We start from the raw sequence: 15,786 nt of genomic DNA on the forward strand, positions 1-15,786 counted from the left end.
ATGGGGGTCCCTGGCTTATCTTTTCAAATGGGGGTCCGCGGGCTAATAAGTGGACTGGTACTGCTGCTGCTAACTTGTTGTTTCGGGCCAGCCTCGTTGCTTTAATTGAAATTGCTTTAATTTAAAATGCTCCTTGCTGGGAGCCGCTGCTTTAAATTATATTTCCTTTTCTTTTACTATCATTATTATTAACACTTTTTTTCTGTGTTTATTAATCTACACATACATTCTGTCATTATTAATTATTTGTGTATTTTGGACAATAGGCTTGAATAGTTCTTTGCCGACTGAGTGACTGATATCTAACCACAAACACATCAGAAAATGTTTGGTGAAATACTGGACTGGCGCTTTAACTCGCCGTCTCTGATCGTCTTTGCTGTTTTAATTTAAATCATTTTTTCTTCATTATTATTAGACTACTGTCACTATGATTATTACCAGGTCTATTATTACTTTTATCACTTCTTCTCTGCGTTTATCAATCTATAAATTAGGCCTTTTTTTTAATAACCCCCTGCTGTGTACTTCTGACAGTGGAATATAGTATTTGACATCGTATCTCTATTAAAACAAAATATGCCTGTGAGGCTTCAATTTCCAGAAGCCTACGGCGAGGCGCTCATTATTAGAGCCGCTACATATTCGACATATCTTAATTATAGCCTCCCCACTAAACTGTCAACCCAAGCAGACTCCAGATTGTCTGGATATTACTGCGTTTAGTTTCATTACTAAAGATAGAGGCAGCAGGCTTAACTGGGGTGTTCAAGCTGGATGCGCTGCTGTTCATCATGTCACTATTGTTTTATTTAATATTATCATCATTATTAGCTTTCCCTTCAATAAACACAAGAGCATCAGTAGACGTTATGTTTGTCATTCCACTATATGTCCGCCAACCCTAAAATGGTAACCAGACACTTCGCCCTAAAACCATTTCGCCCCCGTTTTTGAGCGGACATTTCGCCCACCCCCAGACATTTCGCCCGGACATTTCGCCCTCCCCAGACGTTTTTCCCAGACATTTCGCCCACCCCCAGACATTTCGCCCGCCCACCTCCAGACACTTCGCCCAGACATTTCGCCCTGCAATTATATTGTGCATAGCACCCTAAAATCACTCTAATACAAAGCTATGGTTTATATTATTATTATTAACATTATCACTTATTTTAAGTAACCACGGGTGTTTGAACTGGACGCAGCTACTGCTGCTGTTCATTACTATAGCCCTACTAGCCTACTACTACCAGTATTATTATTACCAATATTATTATTATCAGCAGTAGCAGGCTAGTTTTCTTTTTTACTAAAACATGACTATACTGTAGACTTTGTTTTCCGTGACACTATCCCCGCAGCTAACGGCCACAGGGACAACTAAATATCCATCCATCACGTAGCTGGCTGAGGGAAACGTCTCCCATTTACCGTGGTTTTCAGGGTTTCTATGACGACAATCTGTCCAATCACGTCACCACGGGCACTCCCAACCATGGGAACTAAGGCTCATTCATATAGCTCCATACTGAGGTTTTCATGGGGTTTTCAGGGTTTCTATGACGACAATCTGTCCAATCACGTCACCACGGGCACTCCCAGCAATGGGAACTAAGGCTCATTCAAATGACTCCATACTGGGGTTTACAGCTTTAATTTGGATAGACAGTGCTACGCAGTGGACAGAATACCACATTGCACTTAAGGTTTATGTTTTAGCTTTGTAGAAGAGAGAAGTGGCTGCCTTTTAAACCTAGCCCAATTCCGTCAGCATTTTAATTTTTGTGGCTTCTCTTTAGAAGGCCCCATATGCAACAACCATTTATTTCTCCCTGCTAAATTGGATGCCAGCTTTTTACACTGGAAAAGATCCGGGCTGTATAAATTTACTGACCTCTACATAGACGGGACTTTTGCCACTTTCAATGACCTCTCACTAAAATTCAAACTCCCCCGCTCACATCTATTCCGGTACTTCCAAATTAGACAAAATTTGTTCAAGCAGAATATTACCGTACCTGGATGGGAGCTGAAAGATGTCAACATGACCCAGCCAACTTGACTCACATGTTCTGGTCCTGCCCCAGTTTATTAGTTTTTTGGACAGATGTATTTAAAATTCTCTCAGATGCCTTTGAGGTGAATATTCAACCTAGCTTTGAAGTTGCTATTTTTGGGGTGGCCGGCGTCCAATCTCCACCTTGGAAAAAATTTAAGAATGCTATTTCCTTTGCGTCCTTGTTAGCCCGTAGGAGAATTTTACTAGAATGGAAATCAGCCATCCCACCTAAAATATCACTTTGGTTACAGGACCTCATGTTCTTTTTAAAATTGGAAAAAATAAAGTACTCGATCAGAGGTTCAGCTCAAATGTTTTACTCCATCTGGGGCCCCTTCCTCTTATAGGCCTACTTTCAAAACCAAAACGCTCTCCCTCCAGACTAAAAGTGAGGTTGAGGGTAAAATTGATCAGTGTTTTAAAAAAATTGAAAATCCTTTTGGTGTCTTAAATTCTGAAACTAAGAGAAGGACATATTTTAAAGAGAAGTGGGGAAGTGTAGACCCAGTTGAATATGTTCTAGGTACAAGATTTGATACCCTGCACAATCGGACTACTGGAACCTATGATCCGGCTGTTGTTACTGATAAATTTGTTTATATCCCAATTTTGAAAACATTAGATTGTATTTACAAACACCCTAATATAAAAGAGATGCTGCAGAGTGATTCCAGTTCAAGAGAAGATCTTAATGACTTTTGTGATGGTGAGCTTTTCAAAAGTCATCCTCTATTTATTTTCCGTGCAAGAATTTTTTCCCCGTGCACTTCTAAATTGGCTGAATTTACTTAAAAGTTAGAATATAATTTTGGATAATAACCGTAATAATAGTAATAATAATTATTATAGCATCAATAATATATCTGTCAATAATAAACTGTTTACAGGCATTGTAATAGTTACCATAATATATAATTGTATAATTATCACTAATAACTATAATTAACCTATATATAGAATCATAAAATATAACCATACTATTATTACATATATAATCACAATAACAACAACTATAATAACAATAATTGATAGGACATTATACCAAATATATTGATGGTGTTGCTTACAGTAAAGGTACCAATAATACAATTGTGTTAATAAATGCTTTAAATTATATCTGCTCTGCTTTGTCTCTACTTATTATTCTTTTTACCATGTGTTTGAAAAGTGAATCTATATGTTTGGTAATGTATTTAGTCACATGTATTTAACATTTACAATGAATACAGATGTGTGTTCTTTTTTTTGGAATTACTATTCACGATCAGAAGGGTTCTTCACTACTAAAGCTGAACAAAAAGTGAAACTTTGGAATGTAACCTCTCATTAATGCCTAAGCCCATACACATATGAACATAATACACAAAAGTTGTTTGTTTAACTGACAATCATTTTTGCCTTCTACAATCTGGTGTTTTAATTTACTTGACCAACTTATACACTTAACGGTTTGATCCATGCAAGAGTCAAAGCTTGTAATTGAAATTGCTGTCAGACTATAATCTCTGCCTGCTGGACAAAATGGACTTCAATCCCTCTACTGTGTGTAAAATTGTGAAGCAGTTTCACCAGACTGGACCTGGCCATGTTTACTCTTCCACCGAGTGTAGCATCATCCATCACATACAACAAGCTGACTTTGCTTCATCAAATTCCACCAGGTGAGATCTTCGACTGTATCTACCTGAGTTAAAAGTGATGTATCACTATGCTGTTATGTTCACATGTTATTAGCAGTGGTTATGTTTTTCCCATTGCATTTCTAAAATCAACAAAACTTTTTCTGTCTATACTTAGGCTGCATCATCTACAGTGGAGAGGTAGGTACCTGAAATTATATTCACATTTTAAAGTCTAATTGACTAAATGTCACCAAATTAAAAACATTTCACTCTTTCTTTCTTTCCCAAGTGCAATGTTACTTCAGCAAATGGTAAGTGTATAGCAGTTTTGATTCATTGTTATGAATTTTAATGTGATTAATTTTCATAATGAATGAATGAATTAATGTTTTCACAGAAACAGACATTTGTGTTGGAATTAACAGGTGAGTGTTCTGAGGAAATGCCTACAATATCTCAAATATATTGAATGAACAAACTTTTCGTTTTGCAACTCAAGAAACATTTGATATGTTTTCCTTTTCGGCTACCAAAGCACTGCACTACAGCTCCTCCTCAACAACGGACAGATGAATGGACGTTTTTGTGACTTTGGCATTGAAGAATACACGTGTGCTTCAGTAAGCCTCTTAAGTCTCTCACATTGAACGCAACAGTTATCATTTTCCAATTTTTACTTCATTAAAGGTTTCCTGTTTTTTCTGTTCTGCAGTGATGAAGTGTAACCAGTCTCCCAGCTCCACTGGTTCCAGACCAGTCTGGAAGCTGTTCCTCTCTAAGACCTCTGGGGTGTTGGATGCAGCTCTGGATCTTCTTGCCAACACGGTACAAAAAGTAGCTCTAACCAGACACTGAAAACTACTTTTATGGTGAAGACAGAATGAACAATCTCTAAAACGAATTAAAAGTAACACATCTGAATTCTGAAATAATTTAAAGCTCATGTTTTTAATAATCTGAAAAAGAATGAATTCAATACCCATATAACAATGAATTCAATACCCATATAACAATGAATTCAATACCCATACTTCTAGCTTCACATGTGTACTTTTTATAGAATGTCATATCAGAAGACCGAGCATCGCAGTGTAAAGAATAGTTCTACCCTTCCAGTCAGAGCTCTGTCTTGAAGGAGCAATGTCTGTGCCGGATAGCGCAAGCTCTGAAGCTCAAATGCCTCCTCTGACTGAAAGGAGCCTTGCCTTTAGGGACAGTGTGTCAATAGGATTAATCTGTTGATTGGTTCTAACATTAATCGAGTGTTGATTCCAAGTCCTTGGAATCTATAAGCGAATAATACTTCCCCTCCCTACCGGCGTCTATAAGGTTTATGTGGCATAACTGACTGTACTCTTGCCTTGAAGACAGTCCGTATCCGCCGGGATATGACTCTTGTCTGGAAGGGTATAACTATTCTCTATTCTCTACGCTGCAAGGGTCTGTCTTCTGATGTGACAATTCTATAAAAAGTGCAAATGTGACGCTAGACTTCTGGTCATTAAATTTGTGCAATGATAATGCTTGGAGGAGGTTGGCCCCCAGACGTGCGGCACGCAAGCCTACCGAACTACTGGTGCCCACGAACCAGCCCCCAACTAATTTTCCCACCTGGGGCTATCATCTTTATGTGGATGTATTTCACATTTCATCTCCCATAATGGGGTGTTTGGGTGAAAAGCATAGTTAAGTCACAATGTTTTGAATTTCTTTTCTTTTTTCTCGTGAGTAAAAAGTCATATAGTGAAGTTGAATTGAGTCCAAAGTAATGGGTAGTGTGGAAGAGAGCTGAAGAAGCGATAGGTAGGGTGGAACTGATGGAGTCAGGGGTGATTTGTGAGAGAAGGGTTCCAGCTAGAGTGAGAGGGAAGATGTGTACGGCTTGGAAATGGTGGCACTGATGAAAAGACAGGAGGCGGAACTAGAGGTGGCAAAATTGAGGATGCCAATGATTACATTGGAGGATTAGCCCAGGCTAGAAGGTTTTGGGATAAAGCAAGAGAGGCGAGGTTTGGATGTTTGTTTGGATATATACGGAGGAGGGATGAGAGGTATATTGGGAGAAGGATGCTGAAGATGGAGCTGCCAGGCAAGAGGAGAAGAGGTAGACCAAAGATGAAGTTTATGAATGCGGAGGGAGACGACATGCAGGTGGCTAGAGTGACCAAGGAAGATGCCGAAAACAGAAGCAGATGGAAACAGATGATGTGGCGCACCCTTATGGGAATTGGCCGGAAAAAAAAGAAAGAAGTGAAAACAAGTGTTTTTCATTGTATTTTGATTTGATCCACAGATTGCAGGAGTTTAGCCATCAGTTCGACAACATGACCTCACATCAGCAGCAAGTGGTCCTGACGGAACTAATAATCCCTTTCCTGTCCCGACCACAGTCAGGACTAACTGCAATCTATCTATCTATTTTTACAATCTATTAAAATGTTATATTTTTTACAGGAAATATATTGACTGTATTTCCAGACACCTTTCAATGCCTTAATGTTTCATTCTGATCTGTCCCCTTCAGACCGAGGCCGTGTGTCCAACAGCAGTGTTTACTGGTTGGAGAACAACTTTGGAGCATTCTCAGGTCTTGTGTCTGTCAGTGAATTCCTGAATCTAAACCCAGGCTTCTCCCCTGTAAGACTTTAAAGTTGTTACATTACATAACAATGATGAATTATTAACTCCAAGAGATAATTACTTTTTAAATATAAAATAAAGTCCAGTGGTGGTGATCACGTTTTTCTTGACTTTCTTTCCATCTAGCTGGAGGCTGTAAGGCTCCTGTCTCCAAAGCAGAGTGCAGAATTTGTGGTGTTGCCTCTTCTTCCTGAGAAAGACGTTGGCATCCACGCACTGTTTGACTATCTGACCGAATCTCCAAAGGAGAGAGGATTGGCTGAGTTTGTGTCCCACCTTGTTGTGTTCTCTGGAAAGGTAAAAACTGTGAAGTAATGATAGTAATATAAACTGTAACTATGCACATTTGGTTTAAAATCACAAACTCTTTTTGTCATTTTTCAGGGTGAAATGTCCTGCTTGTCGTACAAAATAATGTAAGTTATCTATCAGTATATTTTGTTTTTTGAAGACCAAGTAGAAATAATTTAAATCATTATTTTTGGCCTATGTTAACCCCAACTTATTGGGTCTCAGTTTCACCAGACTGGACCTGGCCATGTTTACTCTTCCACCGAGTGTAGCATCATCCATCACATACAACAAGCTGACTTTGCTTCATCAAATTCCACCAGGTGAGATCTTCGACTGTATGTACCTGAGTTAAAAGTGATGTATCACTGTGCTGTTATGTTCACATGTTATTAGCAGTGGTTATGTTTTTCCCATTGCATTTTTAAAATCAACAAAACTTTTTCTGTCTATACTTAGGCTGCATTATCTACAGTGGAGAGGTAGGTACCTGAAATGATATTCACATTTTAAAGTCTAATTGACTAAATGTGACCAAATTAAAAACATTTCACTCTTTCTTTCTTTCCCAAGTGCAATGTTACTTCAGCAAATGGTAAGTGTATAGTAGTTTTGATTCATTGTTACGAATTTTAATGTGATTTATTTTCATAAGGAATTAATTAATTAATGTTTTCACAGAAACAGACATTTGTGTTGGAATTAACAGGTGAGTGTTCTGAGGCAATGCTTACAATATCTCAAATATATTTAATGAACAAACTTTTCGTTTTGCAACTCAAGAAACATTTGATATGTTTTCCTTTTCGGCTACCAAAGCACTGCACTACAGCTCCTCCTCAACAACGGACAGATGAATGGACGTTTTTGTGACTTTGGCATTGAAGAATACACGTGTGCTTTCAGTAAGCCACTTAAGTCTCTCACATTGAACGCAACAGTTATCATTTTCCAATTTTTACTTCATTAAAGGTTTCCTGTTTTTTCTGTTCTGCTTTGTCCATTATCTCCACCCAGGTGTCCATGTTGACAGCACAGGATCTGGCAGCAGTGATGAAGTGTAACCAGTCCCCCAGCTCCACTGGTTCCAGACCAGTCTGGAAGCTGTTCCTCTCTAAGACCTCTGGGGTGTTGGATGCAGCTCTGGATCTTCTTGCCAACACGGTACAAAAAGTAGCTCTAACCAGACACTGAAAACAACTTTTATGGTGAAGACAGAATGAACAATCTCTAAAACGAATTAAAAGTAACACATCTGAATTCTGAAATTATTTAAATGTAAAGCTCATGTTTTTAATAATCTTAAAAAGATTTGCTAATGAAAAAAAATGCTAATAAAAAAAGATTTGAAAGAATATCTCTATTATAGAGCCAGAATCTTTATCTACTATTCCATACATTAAATATCCTCACGTAATATTAATGCAAATTTAATAATATTAAATATTGACCCATGTAATCCTTCCCCTAGTCCATGACCATGACTGGTCCATCAGCGTCTGTGGTTCTGGATGTGATTGGAGAGATGAGAGTGGCAATTCTGACTGCTGGATTTCCATAGACTTTTCTGTGCACCTTCATTCTTCCTGGGGGATGATTTTGATTTTGATGACTCCGTTGCCTTTTCTCTAGCTTCACCAATAAGCTAAGAAATAAGTATTTCTCATTCTGTGTTTGATTCACCAGTTTGAAGGAGTTTAGCCATCAGTTTGACAACATGACCTCACAGCAGCAGCATTTGGGCCTGAAGGAACTAATCCTCCCTTTCCTCTCCCGACCACAGCCAGGTACTGACTAACTGCAATATCTCAATAACAGTTTGGCTCTCATTTTCAAATGTATTTGCTAAATAAATATATTCCCATTCTATTCTCAATTAGAATGGGATATCTTTACTGGAAAATGTTTTGACTGGTATTTGCAGCCATTTTTCTGTTTGAATGCCTTAATACTTTGTTCTGATCTGTCCCCTACAACAGCAGTGCTTACTGGCTGCAGAACAACTTTGGGCCATTCTCAGCCCTTGTGTCTGTCAGAGAATTCCTGAATCTCAACCCAGGCTTCTCCCCTGTAAGACTTCATCGCTGCCACATAAAAAAAACTCTAAAGAATGATTAGACCAAATAGTTACCTTATTATTATCAAATAAAATCCAGTGGTGGTGATAATCTTTTCTTGACTGTCTTTCTGTCCAGCTGGAGGCTGTAAGGCTCCTGTCTCCAAAGCAGAGTGCAGAACTTGTGGTGTTGCCTCTTCCTGCTGAGAAAGACGTTGTCATCAACGCAGTGTTTGACTCCCTGACTGCATCTCCAACTGGATTGGCTGAGTTTGTGTCCCACCTTGTTATGTTCTCTGGAACGGTAAAAAACATAAAGTAAAGATAATAGAAAATGTAACCATGCACATTAAGATTTGAAATGACAACATATTTTTGCCACTTTTCAGGGAAACATTTCCTGCTCATCATACCAAATAATGTAAGTAGATCCATCAATATATAGTATTATGGTTTTTGAAGACAGGTAGATGTGATTTCATTCGTTATTATTGGCTGATGTTAACCCCTGACTTGTTGGGTCTCAGTTTCACCAGACTGGACCAGGCCATGCCTACTCTTCCTCAGAGTGTGGCATCATCCATCGCATACGTGAAGCTAACTTTAGCTCATCACGTTCCACTTGGTGAGATCTTCTATCTACATGACGTAAACATTGCCGTTACATTTACATTTTATTTGTATTGGTTATTTTGCTTTTCCATGGTGTTTTAGAAATGAACAAAATCCTAATATCTGCACTTTTCTTTTCTTAGGCTGCATCATATACAGTGGAGAGGTAGTTTTCAAATAATTGTAGTGGAGTAACAGTACAATATTTGCCTCTGAGATGTAAGTAAAAGTATAGACAATTGGAAATACTCCAGTAAAGTAAAAGTACCTTCTAATTGTACTTAAGTACAGTACTTTAGTAAATGTACTTAGTTACTTTACACCACTGGATATTTCATACCAGTGTATTGAAGGATATTTCTTTCTCTTCCACAGGGAAGTCATGTGGCTCTGCTGGGGAAATCTCCAACGGTCAGTTTGTGTACACCGGATCAAAGTTTGGAGACTCTGCTACAGGTGTCTGTGATGAAGGGTAAGAACATTATAAATATATATAATAAGAACTAGGGCTAGGACTCGATTAAAAACATTTATCAAATTAATTAGAGGCTTTGTAATGAATTAATCACAATTAATCACATTTTAATCGCATATCAATATTTTACTTGAGAACAGGGAAAGGCAATTTTTTCATACGTCTTTTAAGTACATGTAAAAAAATAAAAGGCTTAAAAATACTAAAAAGAAGGAAAAACGTTGCGACGCTGAGGAGCGTGTACAGAAGCAGCCTTCCCCCTCCATTGGCGCTCCCATATAATGGGAATTCAATACCCATATAACAATGAATTCAATACCCATATAACAATGAATTCAATACCCATATAACAATGAATTCAATACCCATACTTCTAGCTTCACATGTGTACTTTTTATAGAATGTCATATCAGAAGACCGAGCATCGCAGTGTAAAGAATAGTTCTACCCTTCCATTCAGAGCTCTGTCTTGAAGGAGCAATGTCTGTCCCGGATAGCGCAAGCTCTGAAGCTCAAATCCACCTCTGACTGAAAGGAGCCTTGCCTTTAGGGACAGTGTGTCAATAGGATTAATCTGTTGATTGGTTCTATCATTAATCGAGTGTTGATTCCAAGTTCCTTGGAATCTATAAGCAAATAAGCCTTCCCCTCCCTACCGGCGTCTATAAGGTTTATGTGGCATCACTGACTGTACTCTTGCCTTGAAGACGGTCCGTGTCCGCCGGGATATGGCTCTTGTCTGGAAGGGTATAACTATTCTCTATTCTCTACGCTGCAAGGGTCTGTCTTCTGATGTGACAATTCTATAAAAAGCGCAAATGTGACGCTAGACTTCTGGTCATTAAATTTGTGCAATTATAATGCTCGGAGGAGGTTGGCCCCCAGACGTGCGGCACGCAAGCCTACCGAACTACTGGTGCCCACGAACCAGCCCCCAACTATGGGTTAAATAGTACCACTGCCTAGTCTCGGAGGAGGTTGGACCCCGGACGTGCGGCACGCAAGCCTACCGAACTACTGGTGCCCACGAACCAGCCCCCAACTATGGGACAAATAGTACCACTGCCTAGTCTCGGAGGAGGTTGGCCCCCGGACGTGCGGCACGCAAGCCTACCGAACTACTGGTGCCCACGAACCAGCCCCCAACTATGGGTTAAATAGTACCACTGCCTAGTCTCGGAGGAGGTTGGCCCCCGGACGTGCGGCACGCAAGCCTACCGAACTACTGGTGCCCACGAACCAGCCCCCAACTATGGGACAAATAGTACCACTGCCTAGTCTCGGAGGAGGTTGGCCCCCGGACGTGCGGCACGCAAGCCTACCGAACTACTGGTGCCCACGAACCAGCCCCCAACTATGGGTTAAATAGTACCACTGCCTAGTCTCGGAGGATGTTGGCCCCCGGACGTGCGGCACGCAAGCCTACCGAACTACTGGTGCCCCAGCTCCACTGGTTCCAGACCAGTCTGGAAGCTGTTCCTCTCCAAGGCCTCTGGGGTGTTGGATGCAGCTCTTGATCTTCTAGCCAACACGGTACAAAAACTAGATCTAACCAGACACTGAAATAAACTGAAACTAAACTGCTAAGTGTTATGGCAAAGATAGAATGACCAATCACTGAAACTAATTAAAATGAACAATGATGACTGAGTTAGTACATCTCAGACCTACACATAATTACAGTCTATGTTTATAATTAGTAATTATAAAATGCACCAATGCAAAATAAAAATAAAAAATCAATTATTTCTGCCCAGAAGCTGTTATTTGTCCACATAAAGTCCACCCAGGTTTGGAATGAAAGTTCTCTATTGTAGAGCGAAAAGCCCTGTCCACTATTCTTTACACCAAATGAGCTCACACGTAATGCACATTTAAATGAAATATTGACCCATGTAATCCTTCCCCTAGTCCATGACGATGACTGGTCCATCGGCGTCTGCGGTTCTGGATGTGATTGGAGAGCTGAGAGTGTCGATTCTGACTGATGAACAGTTGAGGGACAGTGGTGTCATTGGGAAGTGGTTCTCTGGACGTTTGAGAGGGTTCCTGTCATCTGCATCAGGAGAGTTTCTATACTGCCTCAGCAGCAGGAACCTCAGCTGTAACACATACCAGCAAGTGTAAGTATTGAGCTGGAGACTTCTTCCATCTGTATACCCTTTGACTGAATTTTCCCACCTGGGGCTATCATCTTTATGTGGATGTATTTCACATTTCATCTCCCATAATGGGGTGTTTGGGTGAAAAGCATAGTTAAGTCACAATGTTTTGAATTTCTTTTCTTTTTTCTCGTGAGTAAAAAGTCATATAGTGAAGTTGAATTGAGTCCAAAGTAATGGCTAGTGTGGAAGAGAGCTGAAGAAGCGATAGGTAGGGTGGAACTGATGGAGTCAGGGGTGATTTGTGAGAGAAGGGTTCCAGCTAGAGTGAGAGGGAAGATGTGTACGGCTTGGAAATGGTGGCACTGATGAAAAAACAGGAGGCGGAACTAGAGGTGGCAAAATTGAGGATGCCAATGATTACATTGGAGGATTAGCCCAGGTTAGAAGGTTTTGGGATAAAGCAAGAGAGGCGAGGTTTGGATGTTTGTTTGGATATATACGGAGGAGGGATGAGAGGTATATTGGGAGAAGGATGCTGAAGATGGAGCTGCCAGGCAAGAGGAGAAGAGGTAGACCAAAGATGAAGTTTATGAATGTGGAGGGAGACGACATGCAGGTGGCTAGAGTGACCAAGGAAGATGCCGAAAACAGAAGCAGATGGAAACAGATGATGTGGCGCACCCTGATGGGAATTGGCCGGAAAAAAGAAAGAAGTGAAACCAAGTATTTTTCATTGTATTTTGATTTGATCCACAGATTGCAGGAGTTTAGCCATCAGTTCGACAACATGACCTCACATCAGCAGCAAGTGGTCCTGACGGAACTAATAATCCCTTTCCTGTCCCGACCACAGTCAGGACTAACTGCAATCTATCTATCTATTTTTACAATCTATTAAAATGTTATATTTTTTACAGGAAATATATTGACTGTATTTCCAGACACCTTTCAATGCCTTAATGTTTCATTCTGATCTGTCCCCTTCAGACCGAGGCCGTGTGTCCAACAGCAGTGTTTACTGGTTGGAGAACAACTTTGGTGCATTCTCAGGTCTTGTGTCTGTCAGTGAATTCCTGAATCTAAACCCAGGTTTCTCCCCTGTAAGACTTTAAAGTTGTTACATTACATAACAATGATGAATTATTAACTCCAAGAGATAATTACTTTTTAAATATAAAATAAAGTCCAGTGGTGGTGATCACGTTTTTCTTGACTTTCTTTCCATCTAGCTGGAGGCTGTAAGGCTCCTGTCTCCAAAGCAGAGTGCAGAACTTGTGGTGTTGCCTCTTCTTCCTGAGAAAGACGTCATCCACGCAGTGTTTGACTATCTGACCGAATATCCAAAGGAGAGAGGATTGGCTGAGTTTGTGTCCCACCTTGTTATCTTCTCTGGAAAGGTAAAAACTGTGAAGTAATGATAGTAATATAAACTGTAACTATGCACATTTGGTTTAAAATCACAAACTCTTTTTGTCATTTTTCAGGGTGAAATTTCCTGCTTGTCGTACAAAATAATGTAAGTTATCTATCAGTATATTTTGTTTTTTGAAGACCAAGTAGAAATAATTTAAATCATTATTTTTGGCCTATGTTAACCCCAACTTGTTGGGTCTCAGTTTCACCAGACTGGACCTGGCCATGTTTACTCTTCCACCGAGTGTAGCATCATCCATCACATACAACAAGCTGATACTCTGAAGATTCTTGTAGGGGCCCTCATACAAGGTCATTATGATTATGCATGCACTTCATGGTATCACAACACCTCCAAGGCCCTAAAAACAAGGCTCCAAACATCCCAAAACAAACTTGTAAGGCTACTACTTGGCCTCAATTACAAAACCCATCTAACCCATGCCCATTTTGCTAGGATTGGATGGCTTAGGGTTGAGGACAGAGTACAGCAACTTGCTATGGGCCTGGTCTTCAAGATACACCACAACATTGGGATCCCCCTGTATTTGTCAAAATACTTCCAAAATGTTAATCAAGTCCATGATCATAACACCAGAGGCAGCTCCACAAACCATGTTCAACCCAGATTTGGCACAACAAAGGGAATGAACTCGTTCTCATGCTATTCATCAAAAATGTGGAATGCCCTACCAAAAGGAGTAAAGGAGTGTAAAACCCTACTCACTTTCAAAAATGCCCTAAAGATACACCTTCAGGAGGCTGCATTTCATAAATGGCCCCTGTCCAAGTCCTAACCTACCCCATGTCCTAACCTAACCTACCCCCTCCCCCCCTCTCTCTTTCTTTTTTTTGTACATATTTTTCACTCTTCATACCAGTAACCTGTAAACTGATTGTATGACATTCTGTATAGTAGTGTGTATATCTGTCTTTCTCTTATATGTCATCATGATTTGTGTGCATGGGGATCTCATCTTAAACAAGCTAAGTGCTTAACTGAGCTATCCAGTTTAGTAGACCTTGTATTGCGAATTTGTACTTCCATGTACTGTTATGTACTGTCATGTACTGTTCTCATGTCTTACTAAATAAAGTACATCAATCAATCAATCAATCAAATTCCACCAGGTGAGATCTTCGACTGTATGTACCTGAGTTAAAAGTGATGTATCACTGTGCTGTTATGTTCACATGTTATTAGCAGTGGTTATGTTTTTCCCATTGCATTTTTAAAATCAACAAAACTTTTTCTGTCCATACTTAGGCTGCATTATCTACAGTGGAGAGGTAGGTACCTGAAATGATATTCACATTTTAAAGTCTAATTGACTAAATGTCACCAAATTAAAAACATTTCACTCTTTCTTTCTTTCCCAAGTGCAATGTTACTTCAGCAAATGGTAAGTGTATAGTAGTTTTGATTCATTGTTATGAATTTTAATGTGATTTATTTTCATAATGAATGAATTCATTAATGTTTTCACAGAAACAGACATTTGTGTTGGAATTAACAGGTGAGTGTTCTGAGGCAATGCTTACAATATCTCAAATATATTTAATGAACAAACTTTTCGTTTTGCAACTCAAGAAACATTTGATATGTTTTCCTTTTCGGCTACCAAAGCACTGCACTACAGCTCCTCCTCAACAACGGACAGATGAATGGACGTTTTTGTGACTTTGGCATTGAAGAATACACGTGTGCTTCAGTAAGCCACTGAAGTCTCTCACATTGACCGCAACAGTTATCATTTTCCAATTTTTACTTCATTAAAGGTTTCCTGTTTTTTCTGTTCTGCTTTGTCCATTATCTCCACCCAGGTGTCCATGTTGACAGCACAGGATCTGGCAGCAGTGATGAAGTGTAACCAGTCCCCCAGCTCCACTGGTTCCAGACCAGTCTGGAAGCTGTTCCTCTCTAAGACCTCTGGGGTGTTGGATGCAGCTCTGGATCTTCTTGCCAACACGGTACAAAAAGTAGCTCTAACCAGACACTGAAAACAACTTTTATGGTGAAGACAGAATGATCAATCTCTAAAACAAATTAAAAGTAACACATCTGAATTCTGAAATTATTTAAATTTAAAGCTCATGTTTTTAATAATCTTAAAAAGATTTGCTAATGAAAAAAAATGCTAATAAAAATTCCCTATTCACTGTCAGGCAAACAGTCTATCAAGATTTGAAAGAATATCTCTATCATAGAGCCAGAATCTTTATCTACTATTCCATACATTAAATATCCTCACGTAACGTAGCTTAAAACGTGCGCCAATAGGCCTTGCGTTAGATCGCGTATTTAAATTTTTTTTTTTTTTTTTTGGGTGAGTCCTGACGTTCATAGTGACAGAACACTATGCAAAAAAAAAAAGAAGTCTCGCTAGACGAGATTTCAATGATATTAGATTCAATCTTATCAAGATTGAAGATATCAAGATTTCAATCTTGATATTACAATCTCGTCTAGCAAGACTTCCGTGTTTTATTTGGGTTGCTTAGTGTTCTGT

Source organism: Gymnoscopelus microlampas, assembly GCF_963454915.1.
Source record: "Gymnoscopelus microlampas genome assembly, chromosome: 19".
In the NCBI taxonomy this organism is placed as follows: domain Eukaryota; kingdom Metazoa; phylum Chordata; class Actinopteri; order Myctophiformes; family Myctophidae; genus Gymnoscopelus; species Gymnoscopelus microlampas.